General features: G+C 35.3%; 1 pseudogene; it reads left to right on the top strand.

Moving 5' to 3' along the window:
• LOC149207577 (TORTIFOLIA1-like protein 2) lies at positions 1 to 20,712 on the top strand (annotated as a pseudogene).
• The last annotated feature ends 2,705 nt before the right edge of the window (positions 20,713 to 23,417 follow it).

Raw genomic sequence — 23,417 nt, 5'->3', positions numbered from 1 at the left:
ATGGCTTGTGGATTCTCCCAGAAAGAGGCAGAGGATTATGAAAACACCTTTGCTTTCGTTGTCAGGTATACATCTATTAGATTTGTTGTTGCTCTTACATCTATTACAGGTTGGAAGTTGCATCAAATGGACGTCAAAACTGCTTTTCTGAATGGTGTCATTGAAGAAGAACTCTATATTGAAAAACCTTAAGCCTTTGAGGTCCATGGTAGAGAGACATGTATGTAAATTGAAGAAGGCCTTGTATGGCATGAAGTAGGCTCCTCGTGCATGGTATTCACGCATTGATGGTTATTTGTTGAGTCTTGGCTTCAAGAATGAAGTTGATCCAAATCTACATTTCAAGGTTGTTGAAGGTGAACCCCTGATATTGCTATTGTATGTGGACGATTTGTTTCTGATAGGAGTCAAAGTACTAGTTGTCCAATGCAAGAGGGAGTTGGTTTTTGAATTTGAGGTGAACGATCTTGGTCTCATGCATTACTATATGGGATTGGAAATTTGGCAAAAACCTGATGGGATATTTGTAGGCCAAGGCAAGTAAATTGTTACTATTCTTTAGATATTTATCATGATGGACTATAAGTCCATGAACACTCCTATGGTGACGAATTTGAAGTGATTTTGATTTGATTGGTCGAATTATGTATCCTAAATTTGATTATATTGTTGAATATTTGTTATGCAGTAAATACATTGAGCCAATTCTTGGTTGAGCCTCATAATGTACATTGGGTTGCAGCTAAACACATATTGAGATACTTGCGAGGTACCATTGAGTATGGTTTGATGTATGCTTCTAATGGGGATTGACAACTGTATGGTTTCTCTAATGTTGATTGGGTTGGTAGCTCTAATGATAGAAAGAGCACCTTTGCATATTGTTTTAGTCTGGGCTATCTCTTTTAACTCTAAAAGAGGTTTGTATCTCAATAGATTTGATCCGTGGTAGATCCAAAGGTGATTAATTTTATGTTTTTTATATTATTAATTTAATTTAATTAATTTAATTTTTTATTTATTTTTTGACAAATTCAAAATGTTAAACAATATATTACAAAATCTCTACCATTTATGTTTATGTTTATGTTTATGTTTATGTTTATTTTTTTATTTTTTATTTTATTTTGGCCCAATCAAAATGTTAAACATAACATTCTAACATGGGCTCAAGAGGCTCTCTCGACCCAAAACTAATTTTAGATTTGTGTAGTCATATGAAATAAATAACTAGTAAATGTTGATAGACATCAATTCATAATAAACATCAAAACACTTACTACATGATACATTTCATGTTGCTAAAATTTAAAAGGTCATAAAAATCAATTAAATTATAATTTTATTTTAAATTAATGTTAATTATAAAAATAATTAATATATAAGTAAAATATATGTATATTTAAAAAAATATGGAACTATTCTTAACCATGGAGATTTATCTCAACTTTGTCATGAAGAACTTTAATTTGTAAATAGGCTTTGTTACAGTACCATGGTCAATACCATGACTTATCAATATCACATATACAAAAAACCATAATTCACTTTAGGTGGCACTTGTTTAATTAATGAATTTAATTAAAAGGATAGAAAGGGCATAACTACTCTGGCAATAAATCTCAACCATTGATTTGGGTATACTATTATGAACATTTTAGAATATTCCATGGAGGTTAAACCTCTACCATTCACCTAATAATTATTGATAATCGTGCTGAGAGATTCTCTCCAACCCAATATGCAAGAGATGTTGTAATGTTCTATCATGTTCTATAAACATTTTGACTCGATCAAATTACATAAAAATAAAATAAAATAAAAAAATAATAATTATAATTATAATTAATAATTAAACCAACTTAGATCCATCTTATCTTTGTATCTACCAAGGGCCGAGAGGGATCAAATCTATTTTCATTCTAAAAGAGGTTTATATCTCAATAGATTTGATCTCTCTCGGCTCTAGGTAGATCCAGAGTTAAGATAGATTTAGGTTGGTTAAATTAAAATTCAGGAAGTCCTATTCCAAAATAGACACGCCTATCGGTGTAAAAACTAATTCTTCAACCCTGCTTACCTCAATTTTTCTAGACATGCACCATCAAAGAAAGTTGAAGGTATAAATTTACCTACCTTCTAATTTTTATATTTTTCAGCTTTTTGAATTTTGGTATCTATTTAATCCCTTTGATATTTTAAACTGTCATTGCAAGAGATTTGATCTCTCTCGACGCTTGGTAGATCTGGAGTTAAGATAGATCTAGCTTGGTTAAATTAAAATTTAGGAAGTCTTATTCCAAAATAGACATGCCTATAGATATAAAAATAAATTCTTCAACCTTGCTTACCTCAACTTTTCTAGACATGCACCATCAAAGAAAGTCGAAGGTCTAAATTTATCTACCTTCAACTTTTTTATATTTTTCAGTTTTTTTAATTTTGGCATCTATTATATCCCTTTGATATTTTAAATTGTCATTGCAAGAGATTTGATCTCTCTTGATGCTTGGTAGATTCAGAGTTAAGATGGACCTAAGTTAGTTAAATTAAAATTCAAGACGTCCTATTCCAAAATAGACAAGCTTATTGGCGTAAAAATTAATTCTTCAACCCTGCGTACCTCAACTTTTCTAGACATGCACCATCAAAGAAAGTTGAAGATATAAATTTATCTAAATTTATTTTTTTTCATCTTTTTGAATTTTAGCATCTATTTAATTCCTTCGATATTTTAAATTGTTGTTGCAACTTAAAAAAGTAAGATAAGTCTCCTTCAAAATGTGTGTACTTTTATCTATCCGTATACCCCTAGAGACTACTAAAGATAAATCTCTATACTACTTAAAATTTCTCTATAAACCATTTTTTCATGCATTCAAATAATATACCTTCACTCCACTTATGTTTCTGTTATGTCATTGTCATTATAAATTCCCCATACTTCCTTTGTAAATTCACATTGAACTAGCATAAGATTTAAGTCTTCACCAGTATGATTTTAATAATATCGATGTTTTTAATGGATACAAACTTTTCTTAACAATTATCGAGTAGGAATTTTTTTTAAGAGTTAGTAGGTGTGTAGATAAACAATAAAAGTAATTAAGATGATCAACCAATTAATAAAATCAAATTTATTGTATATTTTGTTTCATTATATTACTAGCATTTGCACCAAAAGGTGTAAGGGCACGTCGATAGTGTTTCAAGGTTTATTTTTAAGTCGTGAGAAATCTAGGTTGCCTCGCCACTAACTCCGATAAAGCTAGACCCTCAACACCCAAACATTGCAAAAGTGAAATTGTGGATTTCACCTTATCCTCTTTGTTACCAAATATTCATGCACTAGTTATGCATAGTTTGTAGATATACTCTTTCTTCATGAAAAGCCCAAGGAAAGTGAGCTTAAGTTGCATGTTTCTTTGGGCTCTACCAAATCAAAACTAAGGGTTGGAAAGGACGACCCTTTGAATCTGGGTAGGGTTCGTCAAACCATAACCGTTTAACAACTTCAAAGTTTCTTCCATATTCTGACTTGATTTTGCATGAAGTAATCCCTTGTTATGTCTAAAGGCTTTTATGATATCTTCCTATGATAAATCACATTTGTTGATGAGAAATTTTGTGGAAACATCACTCTTTGGTTGGGTTGTTGATGAGGTTGATATTTGCGTACAAAAACTATGGAATGTTATGCGGGATTTGATAGTAACTGCAGATGCAACAAGAGGCATTTCCATTGATACTCACTTCCATATGTTCATTGTCATCATCATGTGTGCAGAAGGAAGAAGTCGAGAGTGACTGCAGAAGGTCGAAGAAGGTTGGAAACAAAACCTAAAATATTGGCTAAGCAAGGAATATGGTTTTCTTAGGGTTTTAGAACCACTCTACAACAATTATGAGTAGGGCTTGGGAATAAATTCAACGTAGTGTTGGGCACAAATATAGGAATTGAATTAAGATTGTCAACCAAGCAACTATTTGGCATTTCCAAAAACTTTTTTGTTATTAAATGTTCATTGTTATGTTGTGTTATATGAGAGAGAAATAAATCAAAGAAAATAACATCCTCTTATTGTTTAATAACAACTTAAATTATTTTTTGAGAAATTTTAATGAAATTGTTTAACATTTTTACCAAGGGCCAAGAAGGGTCAAATCTTTTTCCACTCTTAAATAGGTTTGCATCTCAAGAGATTTGATCCCACCCTTTTATATTGCACGAGCTTGCTTGGGTGCATGCGTGGGCACAAACATCATTATATTATCTTTACTTTCCTAGGCATAACCATATTAAAAGGGATCATTGGTTTACATATTTATATTGCATATGTTAACAGCTTGTCTCAAATTCTTTCTATTCGAGGGTCCTTTGTTCCTACATACCCGAAAGAAAGAGACGTGACAAGGCTCAACATTAAGCCAGGGTTTTGAAAATTTTAATTAACACTTATCCATGATTGTAAGCTCAAAATGTCAGGTTCCTCTTATATTTTGCAGTTGTGGTCCCTCTTGGGGTTTTGCTATGGCTGAGGATAAAGACATCGGAGTTACTTTTGTTTGCTATTTTTTTTTAAAGAAGGCTTTTCATCAACCCTTCATAGAACCGCTCACAAACCTTAACCCTTTTATATTGCATGAGCTTGCTTAGTTGCGTGCATGGCCAATAAAAATATCCTTAGGTTATCCTTTTGAGCTTCTTTGTTATCCTCCTAATGCTAACACTACCATTACCATAACTCTAATGCTCTAGTCCATTGTAATGTTTCCACTGTCATAACACTAACACTCTGTTCCACTGTAATGTTGCCACTGTCATAACATTATCACTCAGTTCTTCCTATCATAACATTGTCATGACTAGTGCCACGATGGGTGCCAGACTATGTAATGGAGCTTTCCAGGTTGACATACACTCAATCTCCCTTTAAACATCAATTTCTCATTTTCTTTTGCATCTTCTCATTTTGTGTGGAGGCAACATCTCTTCTTTGGTTGTTCTTCATGTGAATCCTCCTGCTTGGAGGCACCATGTTCACTACTCTGTAATTTTTTTTTATTTTTTTTTATTTTTTTTTTTATTTTTTTTAGATTTCTCTCAAGTCCAACTTGTAACTTGTTCTCAGGTCCAATTTACAACTTCTCTGGAGGCACCATGATCTCTCTCTCATTTTTTGTCTTACTTGGCTTGTTGGGCATAGCATGTTGTTGGCATTTAATGAATATTATTATTGAGAAATTGTAATCTCTGTAAATTACAATGGATTTTGCATATAATTCTTTCATATACATCATAGATAGTAGAGTGTATCTATGATGTTCACAGTCAACCAAAGGGAAATGTCATAAGAAAGTTCTTGAAGCTTCATTCAGTAGTGATTCTAATTTCTATAGTCACTCTCCATAGAATTTTTGGTAGACTATAAATTTTTTAGCTTTGACATTTATGCTATTATTACTTCTTTGATGAAAACAATCTATGCATCTTTGTTGTCATATTTCTTTGTCATGTTTTCTAGTTGTCGTCTCTTGTGCAATGTTTTAGAGGAAAACATGCTGCTAGGCTAGAACAGTGAATATCATAACAATTATTGTTATCTTTGGCCAACCATGTGATTTATGTCTCATTGTCTCTGTATTATTTGTTTACTGTATAAGTTCTATATGTGTTAGTCCAGTTGTGATCTTTTGACAACATGAGCCCATAAATAGAAAGCTCCCATCATAGCAAGGGTTCTTTTGATAAATTTCAATTATGAATTTTTTGATTGATTGGATTCCAAATCAATGATATCCTAATAGTAAATAGGACTCATGTGATATAGAATATCATGAAAAATGATAGTCAACATAGCACATGATTCTCTTACACCTTCCAAGGTAATATTCTCAAATGTTGCCTCACTTCCTAACCGTGAACTTCTTCTCCACTAGTAAAACCACTGTCCATTTTTGAAGTTGTTGCATGTGTTGAAAAGAATCAATATGAAGCTTAACAAGGAATGAATCATAGTTATCATGGCCCATCTGACAATTGAATACAAATATAGCGTTCCTTGAAACTAAGGGAATCTTCAAGGCCTAAGCATCAAAATTAGAACTCTTGGGAGCTTTTCCATCATTGACGGGAACTTGTGCATACTCTATAGGAAATCCTTCAAGCTCCAAACCTTTGAGTACCTCAAAATAATTATGAACTACTTTTGAGTTAATTGCTTCCCAAGCATCATATATTTTGCCATTGTCATCCCCATGAATGATCATTGTAGCACCTCCATAGTATTCTACTTACCCAAAAATATGTTCTTTAAGCTGAGACTCCATCACATCATGCTTACAAATCATGACATTACCATATGTTGGAGAAAATGTAACTAGGTTCGGTCTTCATATATGTAATTTTTATATTTGTACTTATTCAATAAAAGAGAATTAATTTTGATATTATTTGTCAATGAGTTTCTTGCTCGTTGAAAATAGGTCAAGCACATTTTGAAGTGCTTCTAGAGAGTCAAAGTCAAAATGTAATTATGATAAGACCTTTTGAGGGCATGTTACATCATGTATGTCAATGTACAAAATCAAGGGAACAACTTCAAGCATGGTCAAATCCTCTCCTAGCACCAACAAAGTCTACAAGCAACAAAACAGTGAATAAAAATGAATTATGAAGCAAATTGCAAGTCAGCCTAAAGGTGGCCAATCAAGTCGGCTTAATTGGAGGGACAGTCCTCTATTTATAGAGGTTGTCCACTCCAATAGAAAATTCACAACAAGCTCTGAAATACGCAATCCAAAAAGGAGACAAGAAGATCGAAGTAACCGAGATAAAAGGCCTACAAGAACAATGAGACAAGGAGACCAAAAGACGAAGGAGAAAAGATTGTTTTCTAGGGCATCAATAACCACACGTGCGAGGAAGAAAGGACCTGTCTGCAGTCAAGTACAACAGGAAATCATAATAGAAATATCTCTATTTTTGGGCTAATACACAAGGTCTATTAGGCCTCCCCATCCAACGAAGAAGCAAGGAAAAGAAAGCGAAGAAAGGAGGATTGTTCTAGGGTTTCTATCCACATGTGCGAAGATGTCAAAAGTAGATTGTTGCAGACTTGACAGTAGATAAAGGCAGCATATTGAGAGACCTCACTTGAATGTATAACAAGGTCTACAAGATCTCCAAGGAAAGAAAAGAATATCCTCCTTATAAAGAAGAAGAGAAGCCCTAATATTCCAGGGTTTCCTAACTTAGACAAGCAACAGAAAAGGATGAAGTACTAAGGAGCAGATGTGCCGGAATTTAGAGGTCCATGTGTCGGAAGCTATAGTGCAGAAAGAGGAAGGATTTGACTTGTGCTTGGAGGATCCTATAGTCAAGGGTCTAGGTTTTGACAGTTATTCAAATAAGAAACTTCAATAAGAGAAATCTTACAAAGGGTTTCCCTCTTAAGAGTGGAGAGGGTTTGTCCCTATCAGAGAGCCAAAATTTCATGTTCTTGTTTTTTTTTTGTAGCAGTTGGATGAAGCACACACATATGCACTAATAAGAAGAAGAAGAAGTATAAGCTAACTAGAGAAAGTAAAAAGACATCACAAATTGTTATCGAGTCTCAAATAATCATCACAACACTACTTTGCCCTAGATTCTCTAACATGGTATCAAATGGTAAGGTGACACATCAAGGAAAGGGAAACTCAAGAACACTCTTCAAGAAGAAGCATTTACAAAGTTGAATCATAAATCCTAGAAGTCTTAATCACTTCAAGAATAAGAAGGGTCTACACTCCATAATTCATCAAGAAGGTATACAAATCTAGAAAACGAGCCTTATATAAAGGCACCTACAAAGAAGAGAAGATTGAAGCAGGACCTACATCAAGCTACAAGTCTTCAAGCAAAACTTATCACCAAGCAAGTCCACTTGGAGAAGGCAACTTGAAGAACATCAAGATCCAGGGAAGACAAGCCATCAAGCTTTCATGGAGGAAGCAAATCCATTACATCTCAAAATATATCGAGTAAGTACATGTGCCCTTCTGAATATATTTCAATTTCTTTTTTCAAGGAAAGCAATAAATTGGTAGGTACCAATAACTTTCTTGCATGGAAGAATAGGATTCATCTACTACTCAAGGAGAATGAACTCCTAGAGCATGTAAAAAGGAATATCACTATCCCTGTTAAGGAACAGAATCAAGCCTTAGCCAAGTACAATAAGGATGAGACAAGAGCTCAAAGGATTCTGATAGAATCAATCAAATACTCCCTCATTCCATATGTCTCCAAGTTTGAGACATCGAATTTTTTTTATGATAAGCTAGTAGAGCTATTCTCGACATCCACAACTAGAGAAGTAATATCTCTAAGGAATGACCTATACAAGATGAAGATAACAAAGGAAGGAATAGCTCCCTACTTCATGAAAATATCTGAAATGATAGATCAACTTCAAGAGCTTGGGGAAGTCATGTCTAACAGAGAGATGGCAACTGAAGTACTCAATGCTCTACCTAAGGAGTAGGGAAACTTCACATCTAGCATATATGCCAAGAAGGAAGCAACCACTCTCAGTGAAATGTGGTCTCTATTCAAAACAGAGGAAACCATACTTAAGGCAAAAGAAGATGTGGGATCAAAGGAATAAGAATTTGCTACCTTGGCCAAAAGAAAGGGTAAATTTGGCAAGTTTGGTCCATGAAGAACAAACAACAAATACATGTCCAAGATCCAACGTTTTGGATGCCAATAATATGGACACTACAAAAGGAATTGTCCTAATCTTAAGAAGGAAAACAATAACAAAAGGAAGAGGGAAGAAGCTCACATAACTCAAGAGGTGAAAGAAGAAGGAAAGAAGCAAAAGAAGAAAGATCCTCTAGATCTCTACTATGACTAGGTCAAACTCTTTACTTCTAGACTTATTTCAAAGTTTTGAGTAGAATAGGAGCATGTGGGAATAAATTCAATTGCATGGATAGAATCACCCTCTAGAATATAACATCATAATGTACATAGAGTTCTAGACACCCATGTAGATGTAGCATTTATGATAAGAACAAAAATGCATAAGTAGAAATTTCTTCTAGAATATAGGAGCATGACAAATATAGCTCAAGATATTTGTGAAGAAGAAGCATACCTAGTACATGACCAAATATATGATGAAAGAAAATTTATCATGATAACAATCTTATAAGACCTACATCGTCAAAAGGAAGGAAACATTTGCAAAGCAAGGATCTTTAAGATCGTATGATGGAATCTTCAAGAGAAGGTTCATGAACCAAGGCATATGTCTCATTGGGAATCCCATTCATGGGATTCAAGAAAAGGGATGATATGCAGGCAGGCTAAGATGAAGCAAGAAGGGCCACACCAAAGGATGATCAAAGGAGAATCAAGATGAGGTATGTATGCATCAAAGTTTACGTCATGTTTTTAGTTGTATATTATTAAGTCATGGGTATAGTTCTATAACATGATCAAGCATGAAAGAATCTCTTTCACCAAGAACATGTTTGAAGGCATGTACCACAATGCAATAAAGGCCAACAAAAGAACATGTTCACATAAGGATCATAAGATTGTTGACTAAGAAGCAAGAAGAAATGCTGACAAGCCCAGAAAGCAAGCAATGAAGGAATGCTTCCACAAGAAGCATTAGATGGTTGACCTATCTATCTGAGAAGAAGAAAATGAAGAAAGACATCAAGCATGTGAAGAACACCATGCCACCAAGGATCACTATCTGACAAAATGCCTTGATAAGACATCTCCCGAAAGAAGGCTGGACAACTCTAATAAAAGAAGAAATGACCCTTGACAGCTTTGAAGGCCTTGGAGATACAAAAGGTGCAGATAACTGATTCCACTCTACAGAGATGTCGTGATGAAGAATCCATCCACCAAAAGAAAAAGCAATGTTGAAGCAATATCAGAATGATGTCATAATGGGCTACTAGGTCAAAGCATATAACCTAGTAAGTACTATGAAGCATCCATGAGGAGAGTATTCTGAAGCATGGACAAGATGATAAAGGAGTAGCCAAGATGACAAACCTAATAGTCACTTTCCATGAAGAAATGACATGACAAACCAAGAAGGAAAGTGATCGATGGATGGTGCCCTACCGAGAAGAAGTTTGATCAAAGACTTCATGACATCAAGAAAGGAAGGAGATCAAGCAGTTAAAGGACCCATGAAGAAGATGTTGTTGATGAAGGAAAGTGTCCCCAGTTAAGAGGGAGCTCTGAAAAGTCCCGATCAAGAGGGAGTTTTTGGATCACCCCTGATTACAAAGGAGTGACAATTGTGTTTTCCATTTCATAGGTCATGCATTAGACCAGGAATAAAAACCATAGGTCTAGATGAAGGCCATGAATGGAAATGTAGACACAATATAGACGCAACATTCTTGTCTTCTCTTGGGAAGAAATAATGGGAGGATTAGGTAATTATCTGGCATTCGATACTCTTTGAGGATGTGTAGGGAATCCAAGACAAGAGTAGGCAAGAGGACCGATATTCTTTGAGGGCTGGGAACCCAATATAAGAATAGTCCTAGAAGAGAGAACACCGAGGTGGGTATGTACCTAGAGAGACAATGATGAAGGTGTCTATAAATAATTGGTCTCACCAAAATTGTAGCTCATGGTCTCGTAAAAAGATGGAGCTGTTAGTCAAGGCCTTACACTATGACAATGCTGATGAATAGGATGCTATAACAAATGGATTGCTAATCCAGTTTCTCTTATGTGAATTATTTAAGATTGAAAATTTCCAAACACCTTGTAATATTGTATGAATACCTCCCTAGTTAAGAGGGAGTGTTGGAGAAAATGTAACTAGGTTCGGTCTTCATATATGTAATTTTGATATTTGTACTTATTCAAGAAAAGAGAATTTATTTTGATATTATTTGTCAATGAGTTTCTTTCTCATTGAAAATAGGTCAAGCACATTTTGAAGTGCTTCTAGAGAGTAAAATTCAAAATGTAATTATGATAAGACCCTTTGAGGGCATGTTACATCATGTATGTCAATGTACAAAGTCAAGGGAACAACTCCTAGCATGGTCAAATCCTCTCCTAGCACCAACAAAGTCTACAAGCAGCAAAACAGTGAATAAAAATGAATTATGAAGCAAACTGCAAGTCGGCCTATAGGCAGCCAATCAAGTCGACTTAATTGGAGGGACAATCCTCTATTTATAGAGGTTGTCCACTCCAAAATAAAACGCACAACAAGCTCTGAAATCCACAAGCCAAAAAGGAGACAAGGAGGTTGAAGCAGCCGAGATGAAAGGCCTACAAGAATAGCGAGATAAGGAGACCAAACAACAAAGGAGAAAAGATTGTTTTCTAGGGAATCAACAACCACATGTGCGAGGAAGAAAGGACATGTATGCGGTCAAGTACAATAGGAAATCATAATAGCAATATCTATGTTTTTGGGCTAATACATGAGGTCGATTAGGCCTCCCCATCGAGTGAAGAAGCAAGGAAAAGAAACCGAAGAAAGTAGGAATGTTCTAGGGTTTCTGTCCACATGTGTGAAGATGTCTGAAGTAGACTATTGTAGACTTGACAATAGATAAAGGCAACATATTGAGAGACCTCACTTGAATGTATAACAAGGTCTACAAGGTCTCCAAGGAAAGAAAAGAAGGTCCTCCTTATAGTGAAGAAGAGAAGCCCTAATATTCTAGGGTTTCCTAACTTAGACAAGCAGCAGAAAAGGATGAAGTACTAAGGAGAAGAAGTGCCGAAAGACAGAGGTCCATGTGTTGGAAGCTATAGTGCAGAAAGAGGAAGGATTTGACTTGTGCTTGGAGGATCCTATAGTCAAGGGTCTAGGGTTTGGCATTTGTTCAAATAAGAAGCTTCAATAAGAGAAATCTTACAAAGGGTTTCCCTCTCAAGAGTGGAGAGGGTTTGTCCTTGGCAGAGAGCCAAAATTTTGTGTTCTTGTTATTTTGTTTTGGTATCAGTTTGATGAAGCACACACATACGCACTAATAAGAAGAAGAAGAAGTATAAGCTAACTAGAAAAAGTAAAAATACATCACAAATTGTTATCAAGTCTCAGAGAATCGTGACAACACTACTTTGCCCTAGATTCTTTAACATCTTGCTCTCCATCGATCTCAATATTAGGTACACATGCACAAACGAAATGAGAATTTATTTCTAGTGTCACATAGACATTCAAATTGTGGCAATCAAACACAATAATTCTAATGAAAATTTGGACAGAATTTGATCATGTTTTATTTGTTATTAATTTTAAATATAGCAAATTTTAAACACATTCAATAAATCACTCTCCTTATTAGGAGATAAAGAATTAATAGTTTGAATCATCACGATGCTTTCCCAAGGCCAAGCCAGCCACTAAACAATCTAGACAAAGACTTCCCAAGGCCAAGCCAACCACTAAACAAGCGAGACAAAAACTTCCCAAGACCAAAAAATCTTCCTTCAACAATATTCCTTGAACAAAAAACAAGATCTCCAACGAGTCAACAAGGTTGACCATACCAAGAATGTAACTTCTCCAAATTTCAGCTTCATAAATCAGATCTGCAACTTCAGCTTCCAAAAATTCAAACTTGCAGTAACCCAAGAATCACAAAAACTCACATGAGTGCGCCAATAATAGAAGGCGATCATACTTCTTTATTTTTTTGAGATTCTTATTTTCTTTGCTAAGGTGATTTATTATCTTCTATCCTCCCCACACTACTTTTATATCGCAGATCAAACTCCAAGATGTGTGTCCCTAGAGGAGGTTGAATTCCTCTTACTTATAATCTTCACAAGGGCTAGAGAGGGCCTCTCTAGGTCGACTTTATCATGGATGACCGACTTGGTCATGGGGTCTTTGTAGACTTTTCTAAACATCAAAATAATATTTTATTTCTTGATACAAAAGCCCAATCAAGTCTATTACATCATGACATAAACTTTGACTCAAGACAAAAACCCTAGAGCACTCAATGGGTTCTTAGACCTAGGAACAAAAAACTTTAAGCATGAAACCCATGCTTTAATAAATAAAAATTCTTTTTATTTTGATAAGTACTTAATAGATACATCATGTCATGATCCAAATACAATTATGAAGACCAATACTAGTTACAAATTTCAATAGGAACTTCGCATGTTACATACATTCATTGCCTTCTAGGGAAGATTGCTCCTCAAATAAACTTTGTCTCTCCTTATTTTGTACTTCACATTTCTTCTTATTCGTACACTTGCTCTGAAATGAAGTGCATGTGTGATGTCTCTCAAAGGAGGTAAATTTTTTGGCATTGTAGTATTGGCACTGATGTCAATAGGTTGGAGATGCTGCTAGTCATATGCATGTGTGATAAGTGCTTGGTGTTGGATGATTGAAGATAGTTTTGTTAGTTGGCATTGATGTCAAAATATCTATGACTAGACCCAATGGAGTGATGTTGTGGTTGTTGAGGAGATGGATTCCATACATGTTGAGTTGGTTGGATATGTTGTTGTAGATGGTTGGAGTGTTTCTCTAGATGTTGCATATGTCTCTCCATGTATTGGAGACATTTCATGTGCTGCTACATGTGTGAGATGTGGTTTCTTATGTTGGAGGTGCTTCTACCAGTGATGGAGGCAGTTCTATGCTTTGATGTTGTTGCTGTAAGAATTTGTGGATGTTTCTACAAGTGTTGGAGGTGTCAGATATGTTGTGGTTGTTGCTTGAGGAGTTGGAGGTGTTGGTGTTGGTTCCAAGTTCGGAAGAATAGGTCTTGCATGTCATTGACTTGTTCCTTGCCTATTCAATAGTTTCAAACTATCTCAGTGGCTTGGAGGAGTGTTCAGATACTGGACATGATGTTCCATCAGGTGGCAAAGGTACATGACTGAAGGATTAATGTTTTACTTCAGTTTTAGCCCCAATCACATGCATGATGGGTCAAGGGATTGATTTTAGGCTCCAATCACTGGTAGAGCAGGCTCCAGGGAGCAGTTATAACCTTGGTCACATAGATGACAGTGTTAAGGGACAAACTGAGGTGTTTTCATGAGAATTGTTCTGCATTCCTCACGTTGTTGAGCTAATTTTTATGTTTTAGCGACATCCTTGATCGAAACTTTTCAGTTTATGGTCAGAAAAGTTCATGGGACATCCAGAAGCTAATTAAAGTTGAAAATATCAAAAAGTTTAATGGAGTTAGTGGTTGATTGAGTCAATGAATTGAATCTCGATCAAATATAGCATATGAACAAAGTTGTGATGCCCAATAGTTCTAAGTAATTATTGATTTGAGCACTTGAGTTCATCTACATATTGGAGGAATGTCATTGTGAGTTGGTTGATTGGTCTAGTGTGTTGAGTGTGTGTGTGTGTGTGTGTGGAGAAGAGCTTGCAAACTGTGTGAGCCATAGTATGTAGATTTTCTGAATCAATTTGCAATTGTAGTAGCAATGAGATGAAGTTTATTTCAGCCATATACTTATGCAGTGAGTGAGATGTTGATGTGTGGATTGATGTAGTGAGTTTGAGGAGCTTGTTTTCGAGTTGCTATGGAGATTTTGTGAGGATTTTTTTTATGGAGGCTTGTGTTGCAAATTAGATATTGACCTACCTTTGATGGTAGGTTGCGACAGTGCTCATGTTGAGAAAGTTTTAGGAGTCCATCCTGAAAATATATGAAACGAGGCTCACATGGCGGAAGTGAAGGCATGGAGGATTTTAGGAGACAAATACTTGGTAGATTCAGTTGAAGGAAGAGTTTTCTATGTCTAATGGTGGTTGGATTGTTCAGTAGAAACTGGGCAAGGCTCATTGGGCCTGATAGTGCCAATAGATCAGAGTCTGTAGAGTCGTATGTTTAGTTCATGAGTAACTGGGTGAGGATCGTTGATCGTAGTGGCCTTCAATGAATGGTAGTTCATAGATCCGAGAGAGAAAGAGTTTCATGTCTGAAAGGGTCAATATACTGTGAAAGAAGTCGAGTCTTCCATCTCATAGGAGTGAGCTTATCCATGTATAATTTGTTTTGAAGATAATGAAATGTTTAGTAGCACAACATCAACAGGGTGGTTAAGTGTTCACACTACTGATTCAAGCCCCCTGTCCCCCCCAGTAGTGATCTAGTTTACAATTGGTATCAGAGAAGGGCTTTCAATTGCAACTTGATTGATGGAGAGTGGATCTTGGAGTTTTTGGCATAATTTTTGCAAATTTTCTAAAATGTATTAGCAAGGTATTCCAATACTTCATTAAGGTAAATTTTCAACTTGGAGAGCAAATTTGGATTCATATTTTTTGTCTGTTGATGTAGATATTTTGCTATCAGTTGAATATGGAGTTAAAGATAAATCTAATGATTTAGCTAAAAGGATTATTTTGAATAGTATTTCAAAATATGATAGCATGCATGTGAAGCATTGTGAGACTGCCAAATAAATGTTGGACATGTTGGAGAATTTGCATCTTGGAGGAAAATTGTATTTTTTTTAAATTAGAGAAAAATGCAAAGGATTGTACTTGTATTATAGTAACTAACCAATCCTCCTCATAAGAAGATGAAGGCACTAGTCATTGCAGTGATAGATCAAGCATCCGTTGCAAAAATGATGAGCAATCCAAGATCATGGAATTAGAAGAATAGATTCAAAGGATCATTCACTGAAAACAAAGAGTTGGAAGATAAATGCTAAAATGGAAAGGTGAAGAAATTTCTACAAGAGAAGAATGGAGAGATTCAAAACTAGTGCTTAAGCATCAACAAGAAAATTTGAAATTGTTGGAGCACCTAGTTGCAGCAAAAATATTGAGATCCATGAGCCATGCAAGAAGAAGCACAATAAGTGAAGAAGGTCCAACAAGAAGAATAGAATTGGGAAATGTTTTAAGTTTAGAGTTCGTGGACACATAGTAGCAAGTTGCGGAAATGGAGAGATCAATCTCTCTCATCAAAAGGAGAAACCAAAGGAGAAGCAACATCAAGCATGCATGCAAAGAAGATCTCCATCCGTCAGGTATAATAGTCCATCCTATGGTCATGGTTTCTCATGCAATGATTTTGGCCATAGTGCTATTGACTGCAAGGCACATGCAAGGAATGGAAATTATTCCAATGGAAGACATCAGTATATTTCTCTATTCCTTGGCCAGATTAGATGTTTTATGTGTGACAATATTGACCATAAGGCTAAGGATTGTAAGTTTCCCATGTTTTTCAGGAGATCCATTCAGAGAGAAGAGAATATGAAAGTTCAACCGCATAAGAAGAAGAAAGTTCAGTAAATGAAAGTTTGGAGGAGAAAAGAGCAACAACATACTCCCACCAAAAATTGAGGCTTGCATGATCTCAAGGGGAGCATATGGTTGCACGAAAATTATTTATTATGTGGCCATATGGGTAAGTGTATGAGAATACAAATCTGCATTTTTAGAGATGCATGTGTTCAGGGGGAGTACATGAGGTGAAGTGTATTTTTATGTATGATCTATTTTCTTCCAGTTTGTTTTAGTTGGAGAAACTTTATGTTTTGGTTTATCTTGATGTTAATGATGATATGGAAGCCATGCATTTTTTAAGTGTGATGAGGGATCACACATTCACGGGGAGAATTTGTGCTTCCAAATGGGTTTGGAATGTGTTGGCATTATGTTTAGGAAGATTTTTATTGTTAATACCACACATTGCATGTTGGATGAGATAGTATGGTTTGCATGACATAGTTAGTATTTTGATTATGATCTTACTGCTAGATCATACTTATGTCATATGTTGTCATGCATATGTTGCTTCCATGGAGATCAAATGTTGTGTTGGAGATAGTTCATCTAGATTATGCACTTTATTGCTCATATTTACTATTCTAGATGTATCATGTTGCTACTCATGTGTTTTTGGATGAACAAGACATGAGGAAGATGATTGTTGCTGCTCATGATAGTTTGATGCATACTGGTGGATGAGATATTGTGTACTCATGATGGTATTTCGTAGATCCAAGAGAGAAACAATTTCCTATCTGAAAGGGACAATATACTATGAAAGAAGTCGATTCTTCCAGCTCATAGGAGTGAGCTTATCCATGTATAATTTGTTCCGAAGATAATGAAATATTGAGCAATGGAGTAGCAGTAGGGTGGTTTTATTCCCAATGAAGGGTTTTCCACCAGAAACACTTGTGTCCATTGTGTGATTGCTTTCATGGTTTTTTATTTATGTTTGATGCACTAATATTTAGTTATGTGTTACATTTTATGCATGTTAAAGATTAAATAATTGGAGAAAATTTGTAGAAGTGCTCACACTATTGATTCACCCCTCCCCTCTCACTAGTGATCTAGTTTCCAAAAATTGGTATTAGAGCGGGGTTCTCAGTTCTAGCTTGATCAATGGAGAGTGGATCTTGGAGTTTTTGGTAGAATTTTTGCAAATTTTCATAAATGGATTAGCAAGGTATTCCAATACTTCATAAAGTTGAATTTTCAATTTGGACGACGAATTTGGATTCATATTTTTTGTTTGTTGATGTAGATATTTTGCTATCAGTTGAATATGGAGCTAAAGATAAATATAAATATTTATCTAAAAGGATTATGTTGAATAGTATTTCAAAATATGATAGAATGCATGTGAAGCATTGTGAGACTACCAAAGAAATGTTGGACTGGTTGGAGAATTTGTATCTTGGAGGAAATTTTCATTTTTCAGAATTGGAGAAAAATGCAAAGGATTGTACTTTTATTGTAGTAACTAATAAATCCTCCTCAGAAGAAGATGAAGGCACTAGTGATTGCAGTGATAGATCGAGTACCAGGTGAAAAAATGATGAGAAATCCAAGATCATGGCACTAGAAGCAAATAATCAAAGGTTCATGGCCGAAAACAAAGAGTTGGAGGATAAATGCCAGAAATTGAAGGGTGAAGCAATTTCTTCAAGAGAAGAATTGGAGGGATTCAAAACTAGTGCTCAAGCATCAACAAGCAAATCTGAAATTGTTGGAGCACCTAGTTGCAACAAAAATATTGAGATCCATGAGCCATGAAAGAAGCAACACGATAAGCGAAGAAGGTCCAAAAAGAGGAATAAAATAAGGAAGTGTTTTAAGTGTAGAGTTTGTGGACACATAGCAGCAAGTTGCATAATGGAGATATCAATCTCTCTCATCAAAAGGAGCAGCCAAAGGAGAAGCAACATCAAGCATGCATGCAAAGAATATCTCCATCCATCAAGCATAATAGTTCATTCTATGCTTATGGTTTCTCGTGCAATGATTTTGGCCATAGGTCTATTGACTACAGGGCACATGCAAGGAATGGAAATTATTCCAATAGAAGACATCAATATATTCCTCTATTCCTTGGCCGCATTAGATGTTTTATCTGTGACAATATTGGCCATAAGGCCAAGGTTTGCAACCTACCTATGCGTTTCAAGAGATCCATTCAGAGAGAGAATATTCAAGGTCAACCGCATAAGAAGAAGAAAGTTCAGCATATGAAAGTTTGGAGGAGAAAAGAGAAGCATGGTACTCCCACCAAAAATTGAGGTTTGCATGGTCTCAGGGGGAGCATATGCTTGCATTGTAATTTTCATGCAATTTTTTTATAATGTAGCCATATGGGTAAGTGTATTAGAAGACAAACCAGCATTTTTAGAGATGCATGTGTTCGGGGGGAGTACATGAGGTGAAGTGTATTTTTATGTTTGATCTTTTTGCTTCCAATTTGTTTTAGTTGGAGAAGCTATATGTTTGGTTTATGTTGATCCTAATGATGATATGGTAACCATGCATTGTTTAGGTGTGATGAAGGATCACACATTCAGGGGAACCATTTGTGCTTTCAAATGGATTTGGAATGTGTTGGCACTGTGTTTAGGAATATTTTTGTTGTTATTGCCACACATTGCATGTTGGATGAGATAGTATGGTTTTCATGACATAGTTAGTATATTGATGACGATATTATTGCTAGATCATACTTATGTCATATGTTGTCATGCATATGTTGTTGCCATGGAGAACAAAAGTTATGCTGGAGATAGTTCATCTAGATTATGCACTTTATTGCTCATATTTACTATTCTAGATGTATCATGTTGTTGGTCATGTGATTTTGGATAAATAAGACATGAGGAAGATGATTGTTGTTGCTCATGATAGTTTGATGCATACTAATGGATGAGATATTGTGTACTCATGATGTTTTAAGTTTTTGTTGCTCATATTATACATAGAAAATTTTAGGGTCAAATCTTAGCCCAAGGGCTAAATTTAAGGGGTTTTATAATTTGGAGGGGAATTTTTTTTTATATTACATCCTTTTTGTATAGTTCGCCTAAAAATTATTTAAAAAATAAATAAGTATTTATTTTAGCCATCGATATTATGGAAGATAAGTCAGAGAAAACATTTTTCGCCTATCCAAAATTTCCATCCAAGCCTGATTCATCTTGAAAAAATTGTTTGCAGGTGGGATTTTCTTCCCATCGCCCTAACTTCCAGAAATGGCACTGGTTAGGGGCTATTTCGCCCTCTACCATTCCTGAAATTCGCCCTCTACTATTTTATGGTTGAATTCATCTCGGATTTTAGGGGTTTGCATTTACAGTTTGATCGTGCCTCTCCCTAGTTGGACCTGCGTTGGTGCTTGGTCGAGGTCAGTGGGAGCGAGGATGAAAGATAGAGGCAACCCACAACATAATACATGTTGTGTGTTGTGTCCATTGTAGCACCCCAAATGGAATCTGGTAGGTGCGGGTTGAACAAAATGCAAGCCTAGGTAATGGCCCTAAGACTAATAGCCCTAAATTGAGCTATGGTACAAATAACTTTGGCCAAATTCTACCTAGCCTCGTGTATTTGGTATCCCTTCCTCGACCCTCTCCCTTACGACTGACAACACGATATCTCACGAATGTGTTTTTGTTGATCTCCCGGTTGGGGATCTCCATTACATCAAATGCTTGAACCCTCGAATCACTCACGTGGAACTTCCTTCGTAAACCGGATATCCAACAAATGCAACTAAATCCGTCCAAACAATAATTGGATATCAATCTATAGACTATTAATTAAGGATATTTGGTATATTTTCTATATGGGTTGCAAGGAAGGATGGAAAAAAAGAGTTGGAACCTGTAAAAGAAAATTCAAGACCAAACAGTTTGGACACTAGCACTGAAAATTTATCTTCTAGTAGATCAAGACATGGTACTATTTTCAAGAGTGTTTGGACATGTGTTGTAAAGCTTTTGAAAACAGGAGATATAGACTCTGCATTTCTTGAAGTCCTCTGTACTGGGGATGATCTCTTATTGTTTAGGCTTATGAATTGGACTAACCCTGTCCTAGAGCACTTGTAAAAAAATACCATTGTTGAAATGTTGCAAAGTATTGAGCAGTTCTTGATGAAGCGTAAACACTTGGATTCAATAGGTCATTCATCTAATCAAACCTATTCTTTGAAGAGGAAATGTGTTTTTTTGCACTCTTAAATGTAAACCTACTTATGTTTCTTATTTTGGACATTCAGGTTGTTGACTTGGCAAGTAATGGTATGGATTGTCTGGACCTACCTCCTGAAGCAAAAAAGGACATTTTATCAGCCTTAAAATAAGCCCCATCACTACATTTCATGGATGCTTCAAGTAGACTTACTATTTCTCATATTGCATTGAAATTGTCAACTATCTTTATGTGAAACGAATAGTAGCAACAAGGTATCAAAAGCTCACATCATGCAACAAAGTGCTAGACAAACCTGATTATGCCCTTAGGAGGAAGCAAGTTCAATTATGGAAGTTACTACAGGAATTCCCTACAACTAGAAATTTTTTGAGGATTTCTTGTGGCAACCTATTTTCATATGATTTTTTTGCAATACATTTGCATTCAACTGAAGCTGAAATAAAAAAATTCTGCAACATGGTTTTTTTACCCATATAGAAATTTGAGTAACATGCAGAAGAAATTTCGAGAAAGTGCATAATGAGGAATTTATGGAAAAAAAATTAAATAAGATTTTTATATAAATTCCAAAAATTCCTATAGTTTGCAAATTACAAAATAATATTGAAATTGTTGTACCAACACTTATGTTGGTCATGATAGATTCCTACTCTTTTCTAATAGTCATTGGATGTCTAGAAAACATATTCAAACTCCAACATGTGTGTGATAGTAGTTGAAAATGATAAAGGAGGTATGGAAGGAAGCCAAGGTTACACAAAGTGACACCTTCAAACTTACCAACAATTTACAAAAGCTACATTGGTTTAAAAAATAAAAACAAAATAACGAGTGAAAGCAGCAGTTGTAAACTATGAATTGTTTTTTAAGTTTATAGAGATCAGCTACAATAAAGCTTTTTGTGTTCTTTACAGGATTCAATTTGTTAATCTTGCAGGCTCTTTGTTCAACATCTTGTGCCAGAATCAATTTGTGTTGCTATAAAGGCTTGTTCGAACATAGGATGCTAGTGGAAGGGCTTTCTGGTTTTCCTATTATTTTCTTTTAGGTTGGTTGTAGTGCATTGGTCCAAGAATCAATTTTATTTAATGATGAGCTTCTTTGACATAGTCAAACTCTGAAGATTGGAAAAATAGTTGCAAGAGAATAATTCAAGTCATTTTTAGAAGGAATGATATACAATTCCTTCTATTCTAAGGAATTGTACAAAGAAAATAAGATGCACATCAAATTCCTAAAGGAATAAAGTTGTTCCACAAAGATACCAAAGCCCGAGGACAAATATTTTAGAAAAAACCCGAATGGAAGTTGATTTGGCCATCTTTGTGTCTACGTTAAGAAAATTATATTACTAACAAATTTGAATATATCTTGAATATCTATAAGAAAGTAATAAGACTTTAGAACACTTCTGTAAAAATAAGATAAGAGGGGTTTTCGAGGATAACAAGGGCCAAAACATTCTGGAATGAGCTGCAATTGAAGAAACAGGTACATGGAATTGATAACATGGGTATATAGTGATTTATATATGCCAAAAGAGTTTATGAGTCTTGTTGAGAGAAAAATTCCACTCAAATCACTGTAGAGGAAATAATCTTCAAGAAGTAGTAGATGCACAAAAAGGAATCAATGATCAAGTTCCTAGCATCAAGTGAAAGAGGCATTGATGGGCTCATGCAAAGCACTTGAAATGGGGACAATAATTCCTTACATTGCATTTAAATGGGCTCAAGAAAATCACATTGCTTCCATACTCAACCAAATGGCCATAGGGGTTTTTCCAAAAGTGTGGACAACAATAGAATTAGAACGAAAGAAGGATTGTCAATGAATTTCAGCTAGACTTCAATAAGAAGATAAATTGGGATGTATGCACAATGAAAAAACTCCAAGAAGATGGAAGGAAATTGTCTCACTCGAGGAACACATAACACCAGTGCTGTTATACAAGCGTGAGGCATGGGAACCAAGCACTACTGGATAAAATGGAGGAATCATATTGAGATACCAGAGAAACACTTGATGACAACTTTCCATAAAATATAGGTAAGGACTCCATATCAAACACTTCTTGCAGAAATAGGATTATGCCCAAGGAAGATAATACTATGCAGACAAGTTGTGGAAGCTACAAGCAACAAAAAGATGACCAACAAGATCCACCAGGAAGATTTCAAATGAGTAAAATACATTGGACCAACAATGTAAGAGGTGGTTCGATAAATGGTATATAGCACAAGAAAGTTGCATGGTATATAAATAGGAGCTAAAAATACACATACAAGAATGTTACAGTAAAGGTAAGAGGAAAAGCAACCCCAAGAGGAAGTAACAATGCTACAAGCATAATTTCATCCTTCAGGGAGAAAAAAGAATTCAGGACTACTTGAAACTAAATCTCCAATGGAGAGAAAACCATTTTTTGCTCTGAATAAGCACCAGCTCACACTAATAATAGGTGAGATAGGAATATGGAAAGAACCTAATGGACCTAGGAAAAAAGTAGAAACATTTCCTATTGAATTGTGATGCTTATAACTACATCTAGAATGGAGAAAAAATAGAGATCAGCAATTCCAAGGCAACATTCTAGGAGCACGTTCAAATGAAACAACCAAGAGAGCCTCAAAGATTTTACCAAAATCCAATCTAGCTGGGTAGCTGGGTTGGGAGACCTACCCATGGGGACAAATCCAAATGACTAATCCAAAACTTCTTTGTACCACACATTGGATCATGTACCTTAAATTTATTTTTCTTTCCTATATACAATGGAATGTTTCACCAATTCCAAGCCTTTCTTTCCCATAGGCTATTTGTCATCATTGACATTTTATCAAACTTCACTTCCACTTTTTTTTCCATGTATAAAATTCAGTGCATGTCAGACAAATGAAAGTTACAAAATCATTGCATTCAAAGGTTAATTATATA

The sequence above is a fragment of the Pinus tabuliformis genome, chromosome 1_2, assembly GCF_031772625.1.
Source record: "Pinus tabuliformis cultivar Carrire ecotype Pingquan chromosome 1_2, CPIR1, whole genome shotgun sequence".
NCBI lineage: Eukaryota > Viridiplantae > Streptophyta > Pinopsida > Pinales > Pinaceae > Pinus > Pinus tabuliformis.
This window is presented reverse-complemented; position numbering and strand designations above follow the sequence as displayed.